Here is a 12843-nt window from a genome sequence, read left to right on the forward strand (position 1 = left end):
TTGAGAACCTCTGGTCTACAGATATAGATAGAGTCCCATGGGGATAATCATTTCCACACATCTTCTTTCATGTTCAATAGCACAACAACATATATAAAACACATATAACATGTAACACATATATCCCATCCACCCCTGTGACATATCTCATCCACACAGCATATAAAAAAAACATGTAACACATATATCCCATCCACCTATGTGACATATATCTCATCCACCCAGCATTACCCATCCCCATTCAGCACAAAGACACATCACATTAAGATACCAACATAGACACACCCAGTGTGAAAACTACAAGCAACTGAGGTGGTGGTGACAGTATTACAGCTTGTTCAGCAATGTGATGGCGGTTGGGACAAAACTTTTTTTGAAAATGGCTTGATGGCCATAATATACTTTGTCCAGAAGAGTAAGAGTGGCATCCTCCACACCATGGCCGGCTCAACAGACAAAGTACAGTTCATTAGATGTTTGTGAGGCGATTTTGCAGTATTGTTTTAGGCATGGGTTGCCATTTCTAGCATAGGGGACAAAACTGACGCTGGAACATCTGGAAATGCTGGGTAAAGAAAGGTAGGGTGGTGGTGCATTCTTCGGTACTCTTCCCCAGGCGCTTGGGGGTTTACTTGCTGGAGGAGTCACATTCATCAGTGTGTTTATAAAAACTAGAATAGAACACTGAGGGGCTACTTTGTGTTTTCTTCCCGTCATTGTGTTCAGTCCACTTCAAGTATCCCCTACTCCTTATTTGCTTCTCCAGAGCTCTCGGTTTTCGAAAGTATCCCTTCACAGTAGTTGTGTTTTTGTCCTGCTCTAGCTTATATATATATATTATATATATTTATATATATATATATATATATATATATATATATATATATATATATATATATATATATATATATATATATACCTACAGCTATAGCCTACAGGAAACTTAATAGTTTTAGAATAGACAACTGTATTCTTCAGATGTTTTACAAAGCTCTCTTGCAGAGTATCTTATCATTTGGCCTTATTTGTGCCTTTAGTAACATTAAGGACCAGAATAAACTGATAATAAACGATTGTCAAAACAGCCGGTAAGATCATTGGAGCTGATCAGGTATCTGTAGCTCAATTGTACAATGACCTTAGCCTAAAAAAGGCAAAACTAATTCTAAATGATTCAACCCACCCTCTTTATCAGAATTTCAGGTGGCAGACTCAAAGGAAAATTAGGACCACAAAGTACAGCAAGTCTTTTGTGACTACAGCAAAGACTGTACAACAATAAACTTAAAAACTCTTAGGCATTTTAAACTATGAGCATACTGTTTTTCAACACTATTCACACATGCTTGTCATGTTTCTTCAGTGTTTACTGCTTTGTCTGTCTTGTCCTTGTTCTTTTATCTTTTATGTTTTTATTGCTAAATGTTTTAGATTACATTACATTAGATTGCACTTTATTAATCCCCAAGGGGGGAGCGTGTAATGGTAACCACATCAATTTCCTACTCGTGGATAATAAAGTTTACCTTGACCTTGACCTTGAAATGCACCATTTTCATTAAAATACATTTCATTATCATCATAATATACCAGAGAAATGTTTTCCTACTGCTGGATTAAAGGTAGGGTAGGAGATCATTTCTGAAACATTTTTTGCTATATTACCTGAAATCCTATTTACATCCCGATAGCAACAAGTTAATTACTCATCAATTAATTTTGCATGGCATGTGACAAATAATTGATAACTAATCAGACTGTACACGCGATCACCTCAAGCGTGCATTGCGTGTGAGTGACTGGAGTCTCTTAAACATTCTCTTATGTCACTTGTAGTAACAAGTGCATTGCAGTGCAGTGAGATAATTTAGCAATTGTTGTAATTTTTTTTCCAATTGGTAGTTCATGCTTCCATGGCATTCTACGACTTCCAGATACAGTAAGCCATGGCTCAAGAGAGGATGACTGAGCAAACTGACTGTTTTTCTGCATTAAAACACATTAACTATAACACATAAACACATTAAGACATTAACTATTACACTTTAACTACTAGCTACTACAAACTGTTGTTAACTAGAAAACATATACAAGGCCATGACATTTTCTATCTTGTGTGATGTAAACAATATGGAAACTAAAACAATTGCATCCTAGACTAAGCTATTTTTAACTAGGTAAGTCAGTTTTTGCTCCTTTGCTCACCCCATGCCACCGTCTATCCCTGCCCAATTGGCATCATCATAGCCATGAAACCATGGCTAAGGCCTTGCTTTGGCATATTTTCCAGTGTGATTACAAGTGATTGTTTTGGACAACAGTGAGTGATACTAGTGGCATAATCATTTACATTGTGTCTTGGGGGACATTTTGAGCAGGAATGAATATTGGAGGACATGTCCCTCTCAAATGTCATGTCCCCCACAACCTTCATTTAGGTTATTCAAAGTCCGGTTTCTTTAAAGTGGCCCATACTCATGCTGACAATGTGTGTGTGTGTGTGTGTGTGTGTGTGTGTGTGTGTGTGTGTGTGTGTGTGTGTGTGTGTGTCTGCCTGTCACTTAGTGCATGTTTAATTTTGACCAATCGGGGAAATGCAGATACATTTTATCATGTACTTCTGCACTGCCCTCCAAACAGCTGCTGGAGTTCCAGGTGTATGACAGACTGATTCCAGATTTCCAGATTCTGTAGGTTACTCTCAGTGTTGATTGTGGTGGACAACTTCCATAAAACCCATAAGGCATAAGGTTTAGGGGAATATCAGTGGAGCACAATTTCTGAATTGATAGGATCAGACTAGCTCATAACTCACCTTGAGAGTTAGACTCATGAAGGTGATGATACATTTGGGGGCAGCCGTGGCCTGCTGGTTAGCGCTTCGGACTTGTAGCCGGAGGGTTGCCGGTTCGAACCCCGACCAATAGGCACAGCTTGAGCAAGGCACCTAACCCCTCACTGCTCCCCGAGCGCTGTTGTTGCAGGCAGCTCAGTTAGTGTGTGCTTCACCTCACTGTGTGTTCACTGTGTGCTCAGGGATGGATTACTGCACGTAAGGGGTCAGGGGGCCCTGAAGCCCAAGCCTTTGCATGGAATCATTGCCTCAATATCAACAAATCAGGATGTAGGCTATGAATCTGATTGAATTTAGTACTGGCCATCCCCAACATGCACCAGAATACAGAAAATCACATCAACAATTTAAAAAAATTCTGGGGGAGGACCCCCAACCCCCCCCCCCCCCCCATCTGGGTTCATAGAAAGTTCATAATCCGCCCATATGTGTGCTGAGTGTGTTTCACTAATTCACAGATTGGGATAAATGCAGAGACCAAATTTCCCTCACAGGATCAAAAGAGTATATATACTTATATATGTAACCGGGTGAACAGAGGGCAGGGGAATTTCACGTTGTAGCTTTAAGAGGCGAGCCGCGGAGAACTTTTAAACAGTAAATAAAACAGCTCGCGCACAATGACGTCAGTTGAAGCAAAAGTGTCGATGAAGGCTACGAGTCAGATTCTCAAGCCGATAGTGCATCAGACCGGAGCTACATCTCTCACTAGAACTAAGCTGAGAGCGGGACGAAGCAGCGTAGCAGCAGGGGAGTTTGAAGCTACATTAGCTGGTCACATCCAGGGGTTTAAACGATCACCCAGAGCCACTACTGTTGCCTATTGTCATTAGAACATATTCGATTACTGTTTGTCAATCTGCACTGGAAGTTAGAGTTTTTTTTTATTTTGTTGATCTACTTTACCTAAATCCATACAGTTAAAGCTGCTCTCACCGGAAGCAGTCGGGGAATAAAAGACCTGCAGTAAAATAATTTATTTGTGTCCTTCTCATCCATTCAATCAGGCCACATAATTTGGTGTCAGAAGTGGGATCCCCCTTAATTGGGTTTAATTTAGATTTTAGTGAGGATTAGGCAACAGTAGTGGCAAAGAAGAGATTCCAGTCCAGACGAGGAGGGTGTGACGACCGCTGTGTGGTGCTCCGGAGGTGACTACGTGCAACGTGTGGTCAGTGGGCCAAGACAGGAGTGGTGTCAGCATCTTCGTCGTGGACGCTCTGAGGAGGGGCCGCCTGACAACGACCTCCTAGAGACTTGGACAGAGAAAGACAGAGATCGTTGTGCAAACGCTGTGACTGTTTCACACTGCAGTAAAGACACTCTGCCGGGCCTTCCAGCATGTGGGAGGCGGATGGGGGCGCAGCCGTGCTGAAGCAAAGAACCTGTCGAGATGGGGAGGCCACTGCCACTGACTGGGGTGATGGTGAAGGTAACCCTTTGAGGTAGTTGCAATCACAGATCTCAGAACTGAATCGAAAACATGATACTGCAATGTCAAGTATGGCCCAAACAAGGCCTGATGTATATATCCCTAGAGAAAAACACATTACTCCTTTTTGTGGGGAAATGGGGAAAGATGTCCACACTGTAGATGAGTTCATAGAGGAACTGGAGCGGGGATTGAGAGCCCGGGGTCCACAGGAGGAACAGGTAGATTTATTCTCTCACACCTCAAGGGTTCAGCCTTAGAAGAAGTTAAACTACGTATGGGGGGACATGCCACACAACCCAGTGATATGTTTTATTACTTACGGGAAGCATTTAGAGAAAAGCGTACCATTCAACTGTTAAACGCTTTCTATAGTCGTAGGCAGCTAGATAGGGAGGACTTGAGGGATTATTCACATGCACTTTCTCAGCTGCTAAATTCTGCTCTCCAACAATCCCCGAATGTAGTAGCCGATGCACACCTAGCTCTCAGAGACCAGTTCATTGAAGGAGTGCGAGACTCCACACTCCGTCGCAAACTGCGTAGATTCATTAGAGAAAAGCCCACATCCAGCCTTTTTGATGTATGGGAGGAGGCAATGATGTAGACCCTAGAAGACCGCCCGCGCAGTGCGAATGTGGCAAGAAACAGACACCTTGTTAGTTGGGGCCCAGAGGGGAATTTAGCAAACCTGACTAACCCACAGCCAGACTTGACAGTGACGCTGAATGAGGTAGTGAAGCTAATCTCACAGCAGGGCAAAGCTATTGGTGAACTTACAAATGCTGTTCGCGAGCTCTCCATGCAGTCTGCAGGCGCTGAAGGGGCTGGTGGGGGGGGCAAACCTAAAGCCAAACCCAAGTACACCGGTGTTGGGCATATGGCGAGGCAGTGCACCACACCACGCAGGCCAGGAAGTCAGTCTGTCCCCACGCACACTCATGCAGCACCGGGAAACGGGATCCCTCCATTGCTATGAGCCGGGCAATGCGGGGTAAGTCAGAAGGCTCAAATAACCCCCTGACTAAAGAGCGTTTCCTGGAAAAGGCAGTAGGTCAGTGTCCCGAAGTGCACATAGAAATAGGTGGTGTTCCTCTTAGATGTCTAATAGATACAGGAAGTAATGTAAGCACACTGACAGAAAACTTCTTTAGAAACCACCTCAATGGAGAGGACAAAGATATGTACTGTACTGCCACATGGCTAAAGATAACGGCAGCTAACAAGCTACCGCTACCCTACTTAGGTTATGTGGAATTAGATATAGACGTTATGGGGGTCACCATCCCGGATTGTGGGTTTCTGATAATCAAAGATGATAATGAAAGGGGACTAGACGAGAAAGAACCGGACTATTCTCCACCTGGCATAATTGGGATGAACATTGCTAAAAGATGCAGACAGCTTGTGATCTCGGAATTCGAAACAACACGAGAGAGACAGTTGGGCTCTGACTGGAGGGAGGCTTTCCAACATGTGCAGGAGGCAGAACTTGTAAAAAGAGTGTCCACAGCACGAGTGGCAAGCAGGTGCAAAGTGCATGTACCAGCTCTGTCCACCGCCACCATCTATGCAAGGGGCCCGAAGAGACAGCCGAATCAAAATGCCAGCATGCTGGTGGAGCCAGGCAATACCTCACTGCCCGGTGGGCTAATAGTGGTCCCGACTGCAATAGCACCCAACAGTCATGTGTTTCCAGTGCACATAATAAACTTTTCCCCTGAGGCTGTCTGGTTACCCTCCAAGACCAGGCTGGGGGTTATTAGTACATGCCAGAGTATCGAGAATATCCCATATGAAGTGAAATTCCAGCGGATTTCCGCCCAGCATGAGGAAGTGACCATAAGCCGTAAGAGTGATTAGGGGTGTGAAAGTGATAAGTCAAGCTTACTGAGCCAACTACACGTAGGAGGTACACCAGAGCAACAGGCCGAGCTAGAGGCACTTCTGATGCAGTATACAGATGTTTTCGCAGTGAGTGACGAAGACCTAGGGTGAAGCATGAGATACCTCTAGTGGATGAAACACCTGCTTGCCAACCTTACCGGCGTGTACCACCCAATCAGTACAAAGAGGTCCGCGACCACATTACGGAACTGCTTAAGAAAGGGGTGATTAAAGAAAGCTCAAGTTCATATGCCTCACCTATTGTTCTGGTGCTCAAGTCTGATGGTAGCCTAATATATGGCTATGTGTTGACTACAGAAAGCTAAACTCAAAGACCTGGCGTGATGCATTCTCCCTCCCTCGCATTGACGAGAGTCTAGATGCATTGAGTGGCGCAAAATTCTTCTCAGTGATCGACCTTGCGAGTGGATACCATCAAGTGGCTGTCCAGGAGGGAGATAGACCCAAGACAGCATTCACCACACCTTTTGGCTTATATGAGTACCTGAGAATGCCGTTTGGGTTGTGTAATGCGCCCGCAACCTTTCAACGACTCATGCAGGCCACCATGAGTGATCTAGCTTTCCAAATTGTATTGATTTATCTGGACGACTTGCTAATTTTTTCGTCTACCTTCCAAGACCACCTGATGAGGTTAGAGACAGTTCTTAAAAGGTTGAGGGAAAACGGGCTAAAAGTAAAAGTGGAGAAGTGTCATTTTCTCCAGCCCGAAGTCAGGTTCCTCGGCCACCAGGTCTCAGCTGAGGGCATAAGCACAGATCCTGATAAAGTAAGCACTGTAAAGACATGGCCCCTCCCTAGTAGTGTAAAAGAACTTAGATCCTTTTTGGGGTTCTATAGCTACCATAGGAGGTTTATAGAAGGTTTTGCCAAGATCGCAGGGCCCCTTCACGATGTGGTCAATGCATGTAACAAGGAAAACAGGCAAGCTCAGGCTAACCTGCTGTTCAGCCAAAATTGGACACCACAGTGCCTGCAAGCCTTTGAATTACTCAAGGAGAAGCTAACCACAGCGCCCACATTAGGTTATGCTGACTTCACCCTTCCCTTTTTGCTAGAAACAGATGCCAGCATGTTGGGTTTAGGCGCGGTGCTCTACCAGGTCCAAGAGGGGAGAAAAAAGGTTATAGCTTATGCTAGTCGAAGGCTGCGGGGGGCTGAGAGAAACGATCAAAACTATAGCAGCATGAAGCTAGAGCTCCTTGCACTAAAGTGGGCGGTTGCCGAGAAGTTCAGGAGTTACCTTCTGGGGTCCAAGTTCACCATTATCACCGATAATAACCCCCTCTGTCACCTCTCAACTGCCAAATTAGGGGCCATTCAACAGCGTTGGGTTGCACAGTTAGCTGTGTTTGATTTCGAGGTCAAATATCGTCCAGGCCGATGTAACTCTGCAGCCGATGCCCTCTCCCGCCAACCCACTGCCAATGAACCAGAGCCTGAGAGCGAGGATGCTGAGTTTGATGGGCGTGTCGAGGTATGTGACACAATCTGAGCAAGCACCACCCTAGACCCCAATCTAATAGCAGCGGGTGTTGAGTGTTGCCGGGTCAGGCAGCTCTGTGCATCAGAGGTAGGCGAAACTAGGGCCAGCAACGGAGCTCTCAGTAACACACCCACACTCCCTGCATACACCAAGGCGGAACTCCAGAGCTTCCAGGAGGCAGACCCAGCTCTCGGGGTGCTAAGGAGGTTCTGGGACCTGCAGAGAAAACCCACCCACCGGGAAAAGCTGGGGCTGTCTAAACCAGCACGCTCATTGTTGAAGCAGTCGTCGCGGATCCAAGACAAAGATGGGCTCCTGTATCGTGTGATAGAAGATTCACACCTGGGGAAATGCTATCAGTTCTTGTTGCCTGCCTGCCTCAAAGACAGGGGCTTGAGAGTGTGCATGATCGAATGGGGCATCAGGGCATAGAGCGTACCTTAGGGTTGTTGAGGCAGAGATCTTTTTGGGGTGGTATAGGGATGTGGAATAGTGGGTCAAGAAGTGTCAGCGATGTGCACTGACTAAGCTCCCACAGCCCAAGATCCAGGCACCCCAAACCCCATTCTTGGCTACTCAGCCGTTGGAGGTGGTCGCTGTAGACTACACCACACTGGAACGCCCACCGATGGCCGAGAGAATGTGCTTGTCATCACAGACATGTTCACAAAGTTCAGTCAAGCATTTGCCACAAGAGACCAGAAAGCAGATACCACTGCTAAAGTCATCCTGAAAGAGTACTTCATCAAGTATGGGGTACCAGAACGCCTACACTCGGACCAGGGCCGAAATTTTGAAAGTGCAGTGATCGCGGAGCTATGCAGGTTGTATGGAGTAAAGAAAACCCGCACAACACCCCATCATCCCCAAGGGAACCCACAGTGCGAGAGGTTCAACAGAACTTTACATGACCTTTTGCGCACACTTCCCCCGGAGAAGAAGCGCCGCTGGCCTGACCACCTGGCAGAGTTGGTGTATGCTTATAATGTCACACCACACTCAACGACGAGGTATTCACCCTACTACCTGCTGTTTGGGGTCCATCCACACCTTCCAATTGATGCGCTGCTGGGCCAAGAACAGGAACAAGTAGACGGGCTAGACTGGTTAGTTGTACATCAGGAGCGTCTCCAAGATGCCCACTCCAGAGCACGGGAGTATGCTGAACGGAAAGCTGCCGAGAGAGCCACTTTACAACAAAGCAAGGTGTATTGCCCTCCTGTGGAAGTAGAGAACCTGGTCTACCTCCGCCATCGTCCCCCAGGAAGGAATAAGATACAAGATGCCTGGGGACCTACAGTCTACAAAGTCATTGGGGTTCAAGGGACCACCCACACTGTGGAGCCAATAGAAGGGGGGCCAGTGAAACGGGTGCACAGGTCGAATTTATGACTATGTCCTGAGCTTATACAGACGACAGAGAGACGACATCCCACAGTTTCCCCGGTGGATAAGCAGACCTGGGACCAGGAGTCAGACCTCGAGTCCCTGGGGGAAGAGTTTGTCCTACTGGAGGTAAACGGGTATCCAGCAGTCGAGCGGGGGGCAGAAGCAGAGCCTGCACAGAGTGAGGCAGATGACCACCTGGAGGAGACAATCGAGAATCCAGAGAGTGGGGGCCCCTCACTCTCCGCTGGTGAAGAGATTGACCTACCTGTGGATGGACAGGTGACTAGATCAAGGCCATGCCCTGACTCCATTCCAGTTGACTGCTACTCGGAGGTGGAAAAACCAGAGGAGAGCTCTGTGCCTGCTCAGCAGGAAGAAGTAAAAGGGGGGGTTAATGTATCCAATCTTCCTCTGTGCAAAAGTCAAAGAACTACCACGGGTAGACCCACATAACTTGCCTCAGTCTGCCTGCAATGCAGTGACGCTAAGCCCAGATGTATTATCCCAGGTGTTAGCAGGCATGATGTTCTACAGCTCTAAATTGAACTGCTTGGTAGATTAACAATAAGTCACCAGGGACGATGACTTAAAGCAGGGGAGAATGTAACCGGGTGAACAGAGGGCAGGGGAATTTCACGTTGTAGCTTTAAGAGGCGAGCCGCGGGAGAACTTTTAAACAGTAAATAAAACAGCTCGCGCACAATGACGTCAGTTGAAGCAAAAGTGTCGTTGAAGGCAACGAGTCAGATTCTCAAGCCGATAGTGCATCAGACCGGAGCTACATCTCCCACTAGAACTAAGCTGAGAGCGGGACGAAGCAGCGTAGCAGCAGAGGAGTTTGAAGCTACATTAGCTGGTGACAGCCAACGGTCACATCCAGGGGTTTAAACGATCAGAGGTGGAAAAAGTACGAAAATATTGTACTCAAGTAAAAGTACCAATACCTTGATGAAACATTACTCAAGTACAAGTTAAAATACAGATCTGAAAATGTACTTAAGTAAAAGTAAAAAGTAGTTCATTTAAAATGTACTTTAAGTAAAAGTTACTTAGTTACTTTTTTTTTTTTTGGGGGGGGGGGGGGGGAGACTTTCTAATGAGGAGATACAGCACTCAAAAAATCCTCCATAGTATTGCATGGGGTTAGTCAGTTGTCTACAAATATCACAACCCTTCCGCGGCAAAACGTTGACATGTGAATACATTGAGCCAATCATGTGGTGTGTTGCAAAATACATTGAGCCAATCATGTGGTGTGCTGTGAAGACATCGTGCCAATCATCTGTTGTGATCTCGCTGCTGGAGCAAGATTGGTGTCGTGAAGCCTTACGCACACGCATTTCTGCCGAAATAGATGCACGATAAGTGCCCAAAAAGTGTTGCAATATGGCCGCCGAGTGGAGGTACTTGCCTGAAAAGGACTTTGGTCCTAGCTCGAGTTGCTGCAGCCAGCAGCTAAGGCAGCCATGTTCATGCTCCCAGTGTGTAGCGCTGTAGCTGCAGCAACTCGAGCTAGGTAAAACCGATTGTTTTGTTCATACCGACAGTACTCGGTGACGTTGAGAAATGGAGATCTATGTGAAAAATCACCGGAGTTCTCCTTTAAGTTTGAGCAGTAGTTGATTTTCAAAGTTAGTTGCACTCATCCTTGCGTCGCTTTGCAGTGAACAGTAATCCAACTGAAAAGCCCCTCACAGGCAGCTGAGGCAGGCAGGCCAATGTTGAATTGTTTTTTTATATTTGGAAACAAGCAGAAGGTTCAGCAGATTAAAGGGCGTCGAACTGGGGGGGAGAGTGGGAAGTATAGGGCCCCAATGGAGGAGAGGGCCCATGAAAAGTGGAATACGGGGGGTACAACATTTTCACCAGGCATTAGTAATAACTCAGGTAATCAACACATAAAAAATCCAAACAACTCCATAAGTAGAGTCATGTGTAATGAAGTGGAATAACACAGGGAAAAAGTATTGAACAAGCTAAGAAAAAGCACTAAGGCAAGGAAAGGGAAGGAACGAGCTGGAATCTGTAAGTAGTTAGAGTAGTTATCCTTTCTATCTGTGCAAATTAATATAAGCTTGGTTAGTATATTGATGGGCTATAAAAAGGTTTTTCATTACCAAGGTGTCACACAAGAAACATTTCATGATGGATAAAAGCAAAAAGCTCTCCCAAGACCTTTGCAACCTTATTGTTGCAAAACATATCAATGAAACTGGTTACAGATGCATTTCAAAACTTCAGAATCTTCAGTAAGCAGCATGGGAGCCATTATCTGCAAGTGGAAGAAACATCACTGCCATGCAGGATCTCCTCGCAATATTTCTGACCAGGGAGTCAGAAGGATAGTCAATTCCAAAAGCCAAGGACCACTCGGAGTAAGCTCCAGAAAGACTTGAAGGCAGCCAATTCAATTAAATTCAATTAAACAGTTCTGGAAGTAACTAAAGATCAGGATTCACAAGAGGGACCCCTGGAATCTGTTTAGAACAATGGGCCAAAATCACACCTGATACTGTGACAATACGTTTTGTCATACAGGAAATGTCTTGAAGCTGTCTTTACAAACAAAGGCTTTTCCACAAAGTATTGAAGAAATTTCAGTAGGCACGTTCAATACTTTTTTCCGGTGTCATTCCACTTTAATACACATAACTCTTATGTTTGGATTTTTTATACATGTGTTAATATAATGTGTGGTGAAAATTTCGAATAGACTCATTGGAAATTTAAGCTAATTACTGAAAAAAAAATATATATGTCCACCATATATTTATTTTACCTGAACATTTTAACTTCCAAATTAAATGTCAAAATGAATGTCAGACGAAATTTAAAGTTTGACTGACTGGATTTTGTATACAAAACATAGTGAAAACTGTCTAAGGTCACTCTCCCTTGCTAAAGAGCTAAATGGTTTAGTCCAGTTGAGCATCGCTAGTAGTGGACCGCTAATTGTTGTGCTGCTGGTGCAATGTTTTCTCCAAGAAAGCCAAGTCAGGTTACTAAAAAGAGAGACATCAAAATGAGGGGAAACAACTGCTAATAAACTTCTTTCCAAAGAAAGGTGAGCACAAACGTCAAAACACGAAATCCCATGGTGTTTACTTGAATATCTCAGCTATCATTAGTGCTAAAACGAACTGAGACAACCCATTGAAATAGCGGAAAATACACTTTCATAGGTTAGGTTACACATGTAATCTGATGCATCTCGTGATCCAGCTCCATCTCCATCCCTTTCAGAAAGACTGCATGGCGCCAGCTTGATTCATGTCCTGTTGTAGGCTACATGCTGATCATTATCACTAGGCTAGTGGTTTAGGGCGCGATTTCTTTTCTCTCCCTTTCTGTTTTCGTTAGTCTTAACTTTTTTTTACTCAAGTAACGGATGGGACTTTTTATGTAGCGAAGTACAATACACTCAAAATGTAATCAAGTAAAATTTAAAATACCGATTTTATAAACTACTTAAAAAATACAAAATACACAGAAAAACTACTCAATACAGTAACGTGAGTAAATGTATTTCGTTACTTTCCACCTCTGTAAACGATCACCCAGAGCCACTACTGTTGCCTATTGTCATTAGAACATATTCGATTACTGTTTGTCAATCTGCACTGGAAGTTAGAGTTTTTTTTATTTTGTTGATCTACTTTACCTAAATCCATACAGTTAAAGCTGCTCTCACCGGAAGCAGTCAGGGAATAAAAGACCTGCAGTAAAATAATTTATTTGTGTCCTTCTCATCCATTCAATCAGGCCACATATACA

This window comes from Alosa sapidissima, chromosome 20 (assembly GCF_018492685.1).
Source record: "Alosa sapidissima isolate fAloSap1 chromosome 20, fAloSap1.pri, whole genome shotgun sequence".
Classification (NCBI taxonomy): domain Eukaryota; kingdom Metazoa; phylum Chordata; class Actinopteri; order Clupeiformes; family Clupeidae; genus Alosa; species Alosa sapidissima.